This window comes from Rutidosis leptorrhynchoides, chromosome 1, assembly GCF_046630445.1.
Source record: "Rutidosis leptorrhynchoides isolate AG116_Rl617_1_P2 chromosome 1, CSIRO_AGI_Rlap_v1, whole genome shotgun sequence".
Classification (NCBI taxonomy): Eukaryota; Viridiplantae; Streptophyta; class Magnoliopsida; order Asterales; family Asteraceae; genus Rutidosis; species Rutidosis leptorrhynchoides.
Window position 1 is genome coordinate 567,086,503 of NC_092333.1, and position 14,401 is coordinate 567,100,903.

The following is a 14,401-nucleotide window of genomic DNA, read 5'->3' on the forward strand; positions in this document are numbered from 1 at the left end:
AGTACAAGTCGCAAAACGCAAAGTACAAGATATTAAATAGTACGCAAGGACATTCGAAAATCCGGAACCGGGACCAGAGTCAACTCTCAACGCGCGACGCAGTGGAGCTAAAATTACAAGTCAACCATGCACATAAATATAATATAATATATAAATAATTCTTAAAATTATATATATATTATATTATATAATAAAACGTCGGAAAAACTAGAAAACAAAGTAATTGGCCTGGATCCAGCTGGCCATGCGATCGCATGGCCAGGATGCCTAAAATTCATGCGATCGTATGGAGGGAAAATCCTGGCCAAGTCTATAAATCGAGCAGTTTTTGGACGAATTTTACACACATATTTTTCTTTTCCTTCTCTGTAAGAAACATATATATATATATATATATATATATATATATATATATATATATATATATATATAATTAAAGTTTAATTTAAGTTTAATAATAATTGGGTTATTGTAAGAAATGTTTTAAGGTTTTGTAAGTCGGAACTCTGTCCGTGTAACGCTACGCGATTAATCACCACTGTAAGCTATGTTCTTCCTTTTTAAATTAATGTCTCGTAACTAAGTTATTATTATGCTTATTTGAACCAAAGTAATCGTGATGTTAGACTAAAAATTAAGATTGGGTTATTAGATTTTGTACCATAATTAAGGTTTGGACAAAAGCCGACACTTGTGGACATTGGACTATGACTATTAATAGATAAGGGGTATTGTCTAATTGAGCGACAACTCATTGGAACTTGTCGAACCTATCTTCAAATTATTTAATCTAATAATTATTAAAATGATTATGTATGTCCTATTTAGTGACGTTTATACGATATCTTTTACGATCATTTAATTAATTATTCGGGTTGGGTAATTGATTATTCATTCTGATCAAGTGGGTAAATTAATATTCATATCTCATTAAAACAGGGGTGGATTACATACAAGGATAATTGGTGTAATTATTAACAAAGTATTAAAACCTTGTTACAGTTCGAATCCCTAATTAGTTGGAATATTTGACTTCGGGAATAAGGTTAATTTGACGAGCATTTTATAATTATGACCGATGGACTATTATGGACAAAAATCAAATAGGTATCAAATAATCCAGGATAATGGATAATTAACCCATGGTAATAAACTAAAATCAACACGTCAAACATCATGATTATGGAAGTTTAAATAAGCATAATTCCTTTATTTCATATTCATCGCACTTTTATTTACTGTTATTTATTTATTGCACTTTTAATTATCGTACTTTTTAATTATTGCAATTTTATTTATCGTAATTATATTTATCGTACTTTAATTATTGTCATTTACTTTACGCTTTAAATTAAGTTATTTTTATTTTTAATATTTTACATTAGGTTTTAACTGCGACTAAAGTTTTAAAATCGACAAAGCGGTCATTAAACGGTAAAAACCCCCTTTTATAATACTACTACTTATATATATATATATATATATATATATATATATATATATATATATATATATATATATATATATATATATATATATATATATACAAATATAGTTTTAAAAATATAGCGTTAAACTTGGCTAGATCCCTGTGGAACGAACCGGACTTACTAAAAACTACACTACTGTACGATTAGGTACACTACCTATAAGTGTTGTAGCAAGGTTTAGGTATATCCACTCTATAAATATATAAATAACTTGTGTAAAATTGTATCGTATTTAATAGTATTTTGTAGAAAATATATAACTATTTCGTATACACCTCTGCACACATCACTAATTCTAACAGTTAATATTCTTTATTATTGTATATGTCCAAATTATGTTACATAAACAAACACACTTAATTAACAAATTCTATTATATCGAAAAATGTTTTCGCACGTTTGAAACAAAATCAATTGTATATTATACAGTTTAGTTCTCCATTAACTTTTATCTAACTTTCATTATCTAACACTTTACCATATATTCCGAATATCGTTAAAAAGGAATGATTTCTCAAATCAGCGTGGACCTCATAACAGAGACCCGTAATAATATCATAATCCTTAAGGGACTCAGTAAATATCTTTTAATTCAATCGTTTGGCATAATCTTTTAACTCCGTAGTTAAATATATCAATCAGATAATCAAACTAATAAGTTTAATGCACATTATCATATACTCAACACTTTGTTACGTTTTCAAGTTATAGTATATATATATATATATATATATATATATTTACATATAATTGTTCGCGAATCGTTGAGAACAGTCGATGGGTAATTGAATAGTTCAAAATTTTGGGATTCAATTTCACAGACTTGCTTATCGTGTTGGAAACATTAAAGATTTAAGTTTAAATTTAGTCAGAAATTTCCGGGTCATCACACTTGGGAATTTCTAATGGAGACTCAAGTTCAATTCCCATATATTGTACCTTAAATGAGTAGGTGAGATATTTATAACTTGTGACGACCCGGGAATTTCCGACCAAATTTAAACTTAATCTTTATATGATTTCAATACGATAAACAAAGTCTGAAATGTTGAGTCTCAAAAATTTTGGAACTGTATTCATGTATTCAATTACCCTTCGACTATTTCCGACGATTCACGAACTATTGTTGTAAATAAATATTTATATTCAAATGAAAATAAGTATAAGTCGTTATATTATTATTGTTAATAATATTATTATCAAGGAAATTAATATTATTATAACTGATAATATTATTAGTACCATTAGCATTAATAATATTTTTACTACCAATATTAAAGTCAGAATTCGATATATTATTATTATTGTTATTATCAATAATATTAGTATTAATGTTATATTATTGTTATACATTTTTTTTAGTAATAATCATCATTATTATAATATTATTATTATTACTATTAAATTTGTATTACTATTATTTATTAAGATTATTATTATCATAATTAATAAGATTAATTTATAATCTAAAAAAAAAAATTAATATATAGATATAATATATATATATATATATATATATATATATATATATATATATATATATATATATATATATAACATCGTATGTAAACACAGAAATAAATAAAAAAAATATTCATTACGGGGAGTATTATATAAATACATATACATTCCAAAACAGATACAAACAAATGTGTTAGATATATACATCAAATATAACGGAAAGCAGATTTCATAGGATACCACTTTTCTTATTTTATAGATATATACATAAATATTCAGAGAGGTGGTTACACGTCTAATTCGATTTCTAATACAAACAAAGTCGATCGATTATTGATATAGCATCACCACACATTATCTTCTATCTATTTTCTCTACATAATGATTCCATTCTTTTTAATGTTTATAACCTTGCATTCATAATCATATTAATATACATATACATGCCTATGCTAGAACAACCATCGACCAAACCATCCACACTATCGCGTTTATGCTCCTTCGAAAACAACCAACACTACTCGAACACTGTTATAAACTACCCCTCTCATCATCATTCATCGATCACCTTCTTCGGTCCCTAACCAACTCTTGTTCGTTTAAACACCACTACCCTAAACAACCGCCACCAACTTGTAACCTCGAACCACCACTGCATCCACACGCCACCATAGCTACTACACCATTGGTTAGATACGCCACCTTTATTTTTGTGATGCAACTCCATTAAACCCACCATCCATTCACCACTTTCATCAACCCATTTAATCATCATGACCATCGTTATTTTTGTTGTTTCCTAAACCGAAGCTATCATCCTTAATAATGGAACCGGTACGTACTCTTGTCTCTTGTCTTTGCTTGACCCATGATCAACCACCACTTACCATCTTCACCATACAACCATACACATGAACGTTTGTGTTTAAACTCGAACCAAACCCAACTGTGTTCTTGCAGTCATCGACCCACCATGAATTAACACAGAACAAATCGCATCTTCAATATATATATTTTTTCTTCGGATAACACACAAACACCCAAGCAAATACACCACTTGCTATATATATTTTTCTTTTGAAATCCAATGTCACTAGAGTATTATTGTTAATTGTTTTATTGATATAGGGTGCCCACTTGGCCATCACTTTCCTTAGTGGAGTAGGGAGTGGAAATTATTAATACAAAAATTGAATCAATTACGTAGTGATTGAAGGGTGAATTACCTACTACATAATTGATTACTCTTCAAAGTTTGGCCAACAGATTTAAAGGGTTTAACCCCACTTGAGTTATAAGGGTATAATATGAAAATACAAGGGAAAGTGGCGACTAATTGTTCTTGCTATATATTTTTTTTCGTTGCTGTCTCTTTCAAAAAAAAAATCGAACCCCACATGGGATAAAGTTTGAGATAGTGGCATTTATACAATATATTAGAATAAAGGTTTGCAAGGATTGAGTGACGAGCTAGATTTAAATCGATGTGGGCCGATACCAATTTCAAATAAAATAAAAAAATTCCGAATATCATTTTCTTTTAGAAGAACGTATATCATGTGGGACTAAGTGAGCTCTAATTTTTTTTAAATAAAGAATGATGAAGTCGAGTGATATGAGCTGTATGTCACTATTTTGGATTGCAAGTTGAATATTAAATCTTAAATACATCACAATATCAATTATCATGGGGGACTAGTAACAAGATAGTGGCCAACTATAATGACATAAAGGTGTTGCATATATATTTTTTTCTCTTCTCTTATTGTCATCGAGGCTCAACAACTATTCCTTTAAGTATTATAATGATAGTCTGAGTTTATGATGGACGAATTATATTGATGGTAACAAGTCGATGATGATGATGAAAAGGGTTATTATGGTGATGAGGATGTGATGCTGGATGATGCCGTTAATGAAGATGAATATATGATGTATGATTATGAAGCTGTAATTCGATATACATAATAATAATGATATAATATCATGATGATAGATGATGATGACGGGAACGATTATGATAATGGTTATAATAATGATTATGAAAATGATACGGAGTAATGGTTAAGGAGTTATCGGGTTAGTGGGACGTCGCGGGTTCGAACCCGGGTATGGGCATTATTTTTCTTAAAAGCCTATTTTGTGAGGTAGCCATCCTTTCCATATTTAATATTATTTTTATTATTATTATCATAGGTATTAGTATTATTATTATTAGTAGTATTATTAATATTCTTATTTAAAAATTATCATTTTTTTTATTACTATTAACAAAAGTATTTTTATTAAAATTATCATTTTAAGTATTATCATTCATATTATCATTATTAACATTATTATTATTATTATTATTATCATTATATTTATTATTATTGTTATCCTCATTAGTAAAATTATTATTATTAAAACTATACGTAAAATATAACCGAAGATATAAAGTATATATATGTATATAACTACAACATTTAAATATATATATATATATATATATATATATATATATATATATATATATATATATATATATATATATATATATATATATATATATATATATTATATGGAAGGAAATTATGTGATTATATGTGTTAATATGTATACAAATGATATAGGTTCGTGAATCCGAGGCCAACCCTGCATTGTTCAATGTTGTCATATGTATTTTTACTACAAAATACAGTACAGTGAGTTTCATTTACCTTTTTACCCTTTATATTTTTGGGCTGAGAATACATGCGAAATTTTTATAAATGTTTTACGAAATAGACACAAGTAATCGAAACTACATTATATGGTTGAATGATCGAAGCCGAATATGCCCCTTTTGCTTGGTAACCTAAGAATTAGTAAACCGATCTACTAATTGACGCGAATCCTAAAGATAGATCTATCGGGCCCAACAAGCCCCATCCAAAGTACCGGATGCTTTAGTACTTTGAAATTTATATCATGTCCGAAGGAGGATCCCTGAATGATGGGGATATTCTAATATGCATATTGTGAATGTCGGTTACCAGGTGTTCAATCCATATGAATGATTATCTTTGTCTCTATGTATGGGACGTATATTTATGAGAACTGAAAATGAAATCTTGTGGTCTATTAAAATGATTGAAATGATTATTTATGATAAACTAATGAACTCACCAACCTTTTGGTTGATACTTTAAAGCATGTTTATTCTCAGGTATGAAAGAAGTCTTTCGCTGTGCATTTGCTCATTTTAGGGATACTACTTGGAGTCAATAATGGCATATTTCAAAAGATGTTGCATTCGAGTCGTTGAGTTCATCAAGATTATTATTAAGTCAATTATAGTTAGATATATTATGAAATGGTATGCATGACGTCAACTTTTGATGTAATGAAAGATTGTCTTTTCAAAAACGAATGCAATGTTTGTAAAATGTAACATATAGAGGTCAAGTACCTCGCGATGTAATCAACTATTGTGAATCGTTTATAATCGATATGGACTTCGTCTGGATGGATTAGGACGGGTCATTTCATAACTTCTTTTTGCTTCTGTATGCATTGATGTTATTGCTACTAACCGATGCGACCTTTGTTTTATCTCTCATAGCATGAGGTACGTGCGTGAGTGTCTGGTCCGCCACTACATGTGTCACTTAATGAGGATCCTGCTAATTGCATCCTGTCCAATAAAACTCATGTAATTTTTTTCGTGTTTATATTTTTCGAATTGAGGTGGCAATGGTTGGGTTTGGTAATGGGTCATGTGGCAATTTTAGTTCATGACGAAACTGGTCTGGTTAGGTTGAGCTGATCTATAATGCTTCATGTCCGTCTCAATGATCTATAACGTTCATTATCTACCCACCTTCATGTAATCAATCAAATGTGTAAAATTTAATAGGTTTTATGTAAGCTGCTAATGATACGTCGATATTGGATGAATTTGTATAGTTACTATTGTTGAATCATTATTTGATTATGTGATGCTAGCTTCTACTTATTCGTTACATTATAGTTGCTATATGCTTTGAATTTTATCGTCATTCTCATGTAAATGATTGTTGTTTTTGTACTTATATAGGTCTTTAGTCTTTCTGAAACAAAACAAATCTTTTCTTCTTCCAACTTTTCGATCTTCCCATTCATTCCCTGTGGGTTCCTCTTACTTCAATTCTTTCCATTCTGCCAATGAAGAATCTATAATAATTCTTAAATCTAGATTGGCTAAATGTTGTCTTATAGAGCCTCCCCTCTGTTTATGTTCATTTGTGTTTAACTATTTCTAATTCATTGTATGTAGGTGTTTCACAATGCAATCGAGACATTTGAGATTTATATAACTAATTATTAAGGCTCATATGGTCCTATATGATTCATTAGTGATTTGAGTTTTATACGTGGGTTACGTATTGATTATGATTCATTAGTGATTTAAGTTTTACATGTGGCTTATCGTATCGATTAAAAAGTATTCTATTCAATATTTTTTGTACTTAATGGCTTTGTTCCATGTTTAACCTATTTACGTGTACATCTCTGAGTTGGAAAAGATTTTAAAATGTAATTCAAAACTTGCTACTAAGCTGAGTTAGTAAAGGTTTTAGGCATGTATCGTATTTTTACTTTAGTTATTAGTTTCTTAGTGATTTTCTAAAATAGACATTATCCATCATGGTTAAAACGTGAGTAATAGATTCAAATTGATATCGTACAACTTCTCGCAAGCGGATAGATAAAGCCGTAAACGTGAAAAATCACAAAGATAAATTGAAAACCTATAATAACTATGTCTGAAGATCGCAATTGTGTTTTTCATCTATCTAAAGTTCATTGCATACATGTAATAAATACATGTAATAAGAAGATTGCAATTGTGTTTTTCCATCTATCTAGAATTTATTGCATACATGTAACAATGTTGTAAAAGTCGACCGACTTGACCGACGCGTCAGTCGATGCGTCGTTTTTTTGAGTTCTCCGTCTCGTTTTTTCTAAAAACGACTCAAAAGACGGTCAAAGCTAAAAATTCGGTTAAAGTCTGTCAAAGACGGTCAAAGTTGGTCAAAAATGGTCAAAATCAGTCAAATCTTCGTCAAGATGTGATATGTTTTAAAATTAGGGTTTGTTTTCATTTTATGGGCCACTCTTTTCTCAGTGTCCTTACTGATTTTGTACTTGGTAACATTAATTGAGCTTGAAGTTTGATTGTATTTTAATTCAAGTTCTTATTTAAGAAATTTATGGTACATAATCAACTATTTTATACATATATAAATATATATTTAAGAAATTATTAATAAAGTCAACGTTGGTCAACGACCGATGCGTCCCCGACGCGTCCCCGACTTGGTCGACACGTCCTTTTCAGGTCTCGACCGATGCGTCCCCGACTCGCGACTTTTACAACCTTGCATGTAAGTATATATAAAACTATAAACTTATAGGTCCATTAAAATAAAAAAAATTTACATAGTCCCGCGAATTACATTTACCATAACAAAAAAAATCTTTACAAAGCACGTATTTGCTGCGAATTATTGCATACATTCTAAATTTCTCAAAGAAGAAACATTTTCAGGCGGAATTTAAAGGAATGCTATTGCTGACAACAAATTTTTCAAGAGAAGTTCCTGGATTTGCTAGAATACTCGTGCGTACTTCTTGAGGGAAGAAGCATTTGGTTCGTTCTTTACTTCACACTGAAATTTCTGAAGTTGTTAACCGACGGGCATGGTATGATGTTACCAAGCTAACAATGAATGTTTTAAGCCTCTACAAGGTAATTAAATTATATTTAATAATTATAATGTTTTTTGTAACTAACAAATACAAAAATACATCTAGACATCCTCCAAGCAATCTCTCCATGAGTGTCACATAATTATAGGTCACCAATTATGGGTAATGTTACTACAATGATATTCTAATCATTTGTTTGGAAATCAAATTTATCACTATCGTATTGATTAAATTGCATAAATGTTATACATTTGTGTATTGCTTGAATAGTCTAAACAGTGACTTATTTACTTATTATATACCTCATCATTCATCAAACTCCCCTGTCAATTTCCTACAAATGATATTTACCTTTCCAAATGATATTGAATATCATGATGAAATATATACATATTCGCATGTGCAAATCTCGAAAAAGGGCAAAATGCAGGTATCATATGATTTATTTGGAAAGAAAAATTATTATCGATATGGCTTATAATTTTAATTCAAATATTTAGTTAATAATAATGTAGTTTGAGTTATGAGAGTTGTAAATGGATTTGTGACATGTTGTTTGAAAGAACTGCACATAGTGCTACAGCAAACAAAATAAAGCAAGAATTAATTTTTGTCCTTCATTTTTAAAAAATGAATGACCTCAACTCTTTGCATAAATTGATTCATAAATTGAGTATTTAGCATATAATATAAATATGAAGTAGTTGAATGCAATATAGTTGTGTGTATTTATAAGTCAGACCGTCAGGGTTTGTTTTAGCTATTAAATCATTTTAATGGATGACAAAAGTGGTAATCCATGCGGTACAAGTTTTTATTCATGATTATTTGTTATTGTTTCAGGTGGTTTCTAATTTCTTTGCTAAGTTGATTCAAAGTCTTACCAAAGAGTTATCGGCATGCTGTTTCTGAAGTGTTTGTTTAGTGTCAAGGAAAATTTGAGTTAATTTCATACATATTGTTAGCTGTGGGCCACGTGGCAAGATATTAGGACAACTTAGGGTCTGTTTACTTTCCACTTAATTTATTCTTAATTAAGTAAAATTGCTATTTTTTGTCGCTTAATATGCCACTTAATCTGAAAGTTGGTTTGTTTCCAGGAGACATAGAATCAGGCACATCTCCATAATAAGAGGCAAATGGAATCAGAGGCAAATCCAGAAAAAAGTATATATCCTTAGTGATGTCGTAAAATGGGTTAGATGGGGCAGATCTGATTCACTTCTTTGTTCAGTTCTAAATGCTTAACCCGTTTGAGATAAAACAAGAGCCAAATCATTCTGCTACATATCTTATGGGTCGGAATTGGCACCTTTACATAGTACTTATCTAGAACATGCCATTTGATCTTACAGAGAACTCGATCAATCTACTATCAATTTCTATTCATTTGAGCAATTTTTGAGATGACCCAACTATTTTTAGCATAGTTCATAATTTTTTGGGTGTATATGAGTTTGTTGATACTATTGGCGAATACAAGATAAGGATCCTCAAATCCTCAAAGGATATCAACAGTGCATCTATTGTCCAGATAACTTGATGAAGAAGTTTTTTTAATATGTATCTTAAACTTTTTTTATTGGGTTTTTGATTTGTTTTTCACTCAAATTATATTTTTGCTCTATCATCATTTTATCTATTATGAACTTGTGAACGTGTCTATTGTAATTTTCATGTCTAAACTTTCTCATGTGTCTTTCTCATATATATTTCTCATATGTCCAGACTCTACCCATCATTCTTACATATCTGTCTCATATGTCTTTCTCATATGTCCGAATTATATCGTTCATCATAAATAATTGATACAGATAGTTTTAAAACTGTGCAACTTTTACAATAAATTTGTTCTTAAAAAATCTAGCGCAAGAATTTGCGGATCTTGAACTAATAAATCATAAACTAATTAATTAATGATAATTATTCTTTTAATAAAAAATCTTAAAAAATCTTTAATTGTACTAACATTTTATACTTAAATAGTCATTATTAATGTTTTCTTATGTTTCACACTTTGCATGCACTACTGAACCACATCGAATTATCATTAAATCAAATCGAGAAAATGAAATCATTGAAATTATTTACATTGCAAAAGGAGGCCAAAGTTACAAAAGATATGAATAACTTGACAAAAACATCTGTCGGACGCATTATGTGAAAAGTTTTTGTTGACAAAAGAGATCATGCTGCTATGTTTAATTATAGAAATAACATGTTTGAGCAAATTGACAAGTTATCTACTACGAAAAACTTTTTACGTGATTGTAATATATATATCGCTTCGTCATTCATAATGTTACATCTTTCAAGATTATTTGATAATTTACACATTTGAACTTTTTATTTCGTCGAATGCTCTAATACTATCGAGTATTTATTTTAATTTGTTGCACGCATATAGAAGTATGTGTTTTTATTTTGAAGGAGATTCAAAGTATACTCAAAATAAAACAAATTTTTTTTTTTACTTTCTATACAATTCATCAACATGTTAGGAGATTACAATCATGTACTCCGTAATAATTTGTGATAAACTCTATCAATAGTAATTTGTGAGATTACTACTGAAATTATTTTGATTTCTTAACAACCTAACAAATACTATAAAAATATAATTATTTGATAATTCAACTTTTGATTCGCTCCTAAAAAAATTCCGCGAATTCGCGGGTCTTATGTCAGTTCATATTATAGAAAACCTAGGGTCAAAAAGGAGCTTTATGTTTTAACTTGTAGTACCTAATCCCTAACAGATTATTAACCAATTTACCGACGGAGATAATACAAATTTTCAATAAATGCATGGTCTTAATGTATTTCAATTCACATAAATAACTTTCATACTCATACCCATACCCATACCCATACCCATATATATCTAAAAACAGGACCTGAAACCTCCTACCAATTTACAAGATTTGTATATCATCAACGTACGACATTTGTTTGTTTTTGTTTCGATATATAATGTTGTCATGGGGGAAGGAGGAGAGGTTGATGTTAGACCAACAAAAGACCGAAAAGATGCTACAAGAACGAGGGTTGATGTTGGACATAAAGGCTAAAGAGATCCAAAAAAAGATCGACACCCAAAAGGCTCTCCAAATGGAAGCCGATCTTTTGTTTCGATTTAGATCTTTATGCAATGTAAGTCCCATCATTCATGTTAATTAAATATGTTTGATGAAATTTTTTTATTGGTAACTTATTTTTGTATGAAATGAAATATATTTCAGAGGATTCGACCGTTGAGAGATAATGAACAGTAGTATACAAAGCAAGATATACAACAGGTTAGGGTTCATCATAACTTTAATTTTATTTAGCATTTAGTATTCATGAAAAACTCTAGTTGTAATTTTCTTGTTTTAGGATGGGAAGGCTTGAAGTGAGGATCAAATTGGAGATGCATGATCATATACATATATTTATTTCAAATTTATTTATATATGTGGGATCGATGAAATATAATGGTTAATGTCAACAAAGGTGTGATCGTACATTCTAAATGTATGGTACTTTTAGCATTAATAATTATTTATTCCCTCGATAACTATGTATCGAGTTGGTGCACTCAAGACGGTTGATTAAGCATATATGACACACCATTGATCGTGATAGAAGAGGGGTTTCTTTAAGCGTCAACGACATTAACTAAACAAGACAGTATAAATATTCCAATCACACGAGGTGAACTCTCCAATCACAGAAGATTGGTAATTTAATCAACAAAAGAATACAATTGTAGCAGTAAACCATACACCGTGAATAACGTAGCCGAGATGATGATCTCGAGAGGGTGGTCAAAGGCTTATCGCCGATCGATGAACGACGCCGATCGACAGAAACGGAAAAAACCCCACGAGGATCCCTAGGTAAAAACCATAGATAATGTTTATATGTTGTGTTCCGGTCGTAGAGACGATCATGGAGAAGTGGAGATTTGGCACAAGGATGGAGGTCATATGCAGTGGATGAGTGTCCCTTTGATGTAGGTTTTTGCCCCTTGTTTTTAAATGAAAATTAGGGTCTAGGTGACTTATGGGTTAAGTCAACGTAAAAGCCCTAATTAGGAAAACCTACGCCATCACCTGTCCTGAACTGTGTAATACCTCGAGCAAGTCATCCTCTAAGAACAAATAAGACATTAGATATGTTTGGCAAAACTAGCTGGTAGCTTGTACCAGATAGCTAATAGTTTTTAGCTGTTTGCTTATAGGCTTATAGCTGGTAGTTGGTAACTCTTAGCCTTTTATATGTATTTAGGCGTTTGACAGAGTAGTTGGAACTGTTAAAATAAATACATTTAAAAAAAATATGAGTTTTTTCTTAAACGCTGGTTCTATTAGTTTTTAGGTTTATCCCTCTCTAAATGCTTTAACCTCTTTTAACCGAACGAAGTTTTTTATTAGACGAGAGCTTTTTCATAAAAGATAAAAGCTTTAAAAAGTTTCAACCAAACATGCCCATTATTTATGCATATGAAATTCTTACATCATTTAATAAATGACATATTTTTCAATAGATGTAAGCAGCGAATTACGAGTTCATACATCATTTAAACGATGTATTTGTGTGTTTATTGAAACACAAACATCCATCATTTTATCGTAGTTAACATAAATTTTCAACATTTATCATTTCATTGCGTATGTATATAGCGAGCGTTAATGGGCATTCGAGTTGTCACGAAAGACTTTGCACTTAATTGTGTCGTTATATGTTTTCGATTTTTGTTTCTGCAATTAATATATGATATGTTGTGTGACTTGATTTTTCATTGAGGACAAAACCCCTTTCAATTCACATGAGTCGAAAGTCCCATCGAACATAAATCTGAATTTTGGAAGGCCCAAAATTGTAAAATATCTTTAGATATACCTGTTTCGATATTAGTCCAACTCACGCAAAAAGAACTTACATCAGTTTTTTCTTTAAATGCAAATTGCCCCAACTCAAAATTCATTTTTTTTAATATCTTGAAAATAATGATTATTTGTTTGCTATTTATAGCGATAACTTTTTGATAGAATTATCTTTTGTACGTATTGAAAATTTTAACGTTTATAATAGCTCATTTTTATATATCGAACATGAACTTATAAATTAATGAGAATACCATATAAGTAATTACATATATAATTTCATAAGAGATGACCCGCGCGTTACTGCGAGAAATGATTTCGCTCTATACATTTATAATCAAAATTCGCATATCAATGATTGATACACATTACGCATATAATCAATTAGAAAACAGAAAAAGACAAAAACGAGCTACCGTTTAATTAGGATAGATTAATACCTATATCTAAAAGACAAAGTGAAACGAATAGTACTATTACTTTTCTCACTTTTCGCAAACGTAACCCTCCACTTCTATTAAAATACAAATCGACCCCCACTTTATACTCTTATTATACTACAAAACTTAACCCCCAACTTTTATTAAAATACAAATCGAACCCCCACTTTACTAACTTTTTTTTTACTAATATTCAATTTTCACAAACTTAACCTCCTAACTTTTATTAAAATACAAATCGAACTCCCACTTTATACGTATATTTTTTTCAAATTTCACAAACTAAACCCCTTAACTTTTATTAAAATACAAATCGAACCCCCACTTTACTAGCTTTTTTTTTTTTAAATAAAACCCGAACGCTAAAAGAAGCAACTTTCACAAAAGGAACAACCCTTCAATGTTAGATGTCGAAAAAATTCTT

The 14,401-nt window shown here is 30.0% G+C and overlaps 1 long non-coding RNA gene across 1 annotated transcript; it reads left to right on the forward strand.

Annotated features, from left to right (window-relative positions):
- The first annotated feature begins 3,240 nt into the window (after positions 1–3,240).
- Positions 3,241–6,093, forward strand: LOC139881606 (uncharacterized). The gene is made up of 3 exons (XR_011771733.1): positions 3,241–3,785; positions 4,728–5,098; positions 5,564–6,093. It is a non-coding gene; the product is annotated as an uncharacterized lncRNA (long non-coding RNA).
- The last annotated feature ends 8,308 nt before the right edge of the window (positions 6,094–14,401 follow it).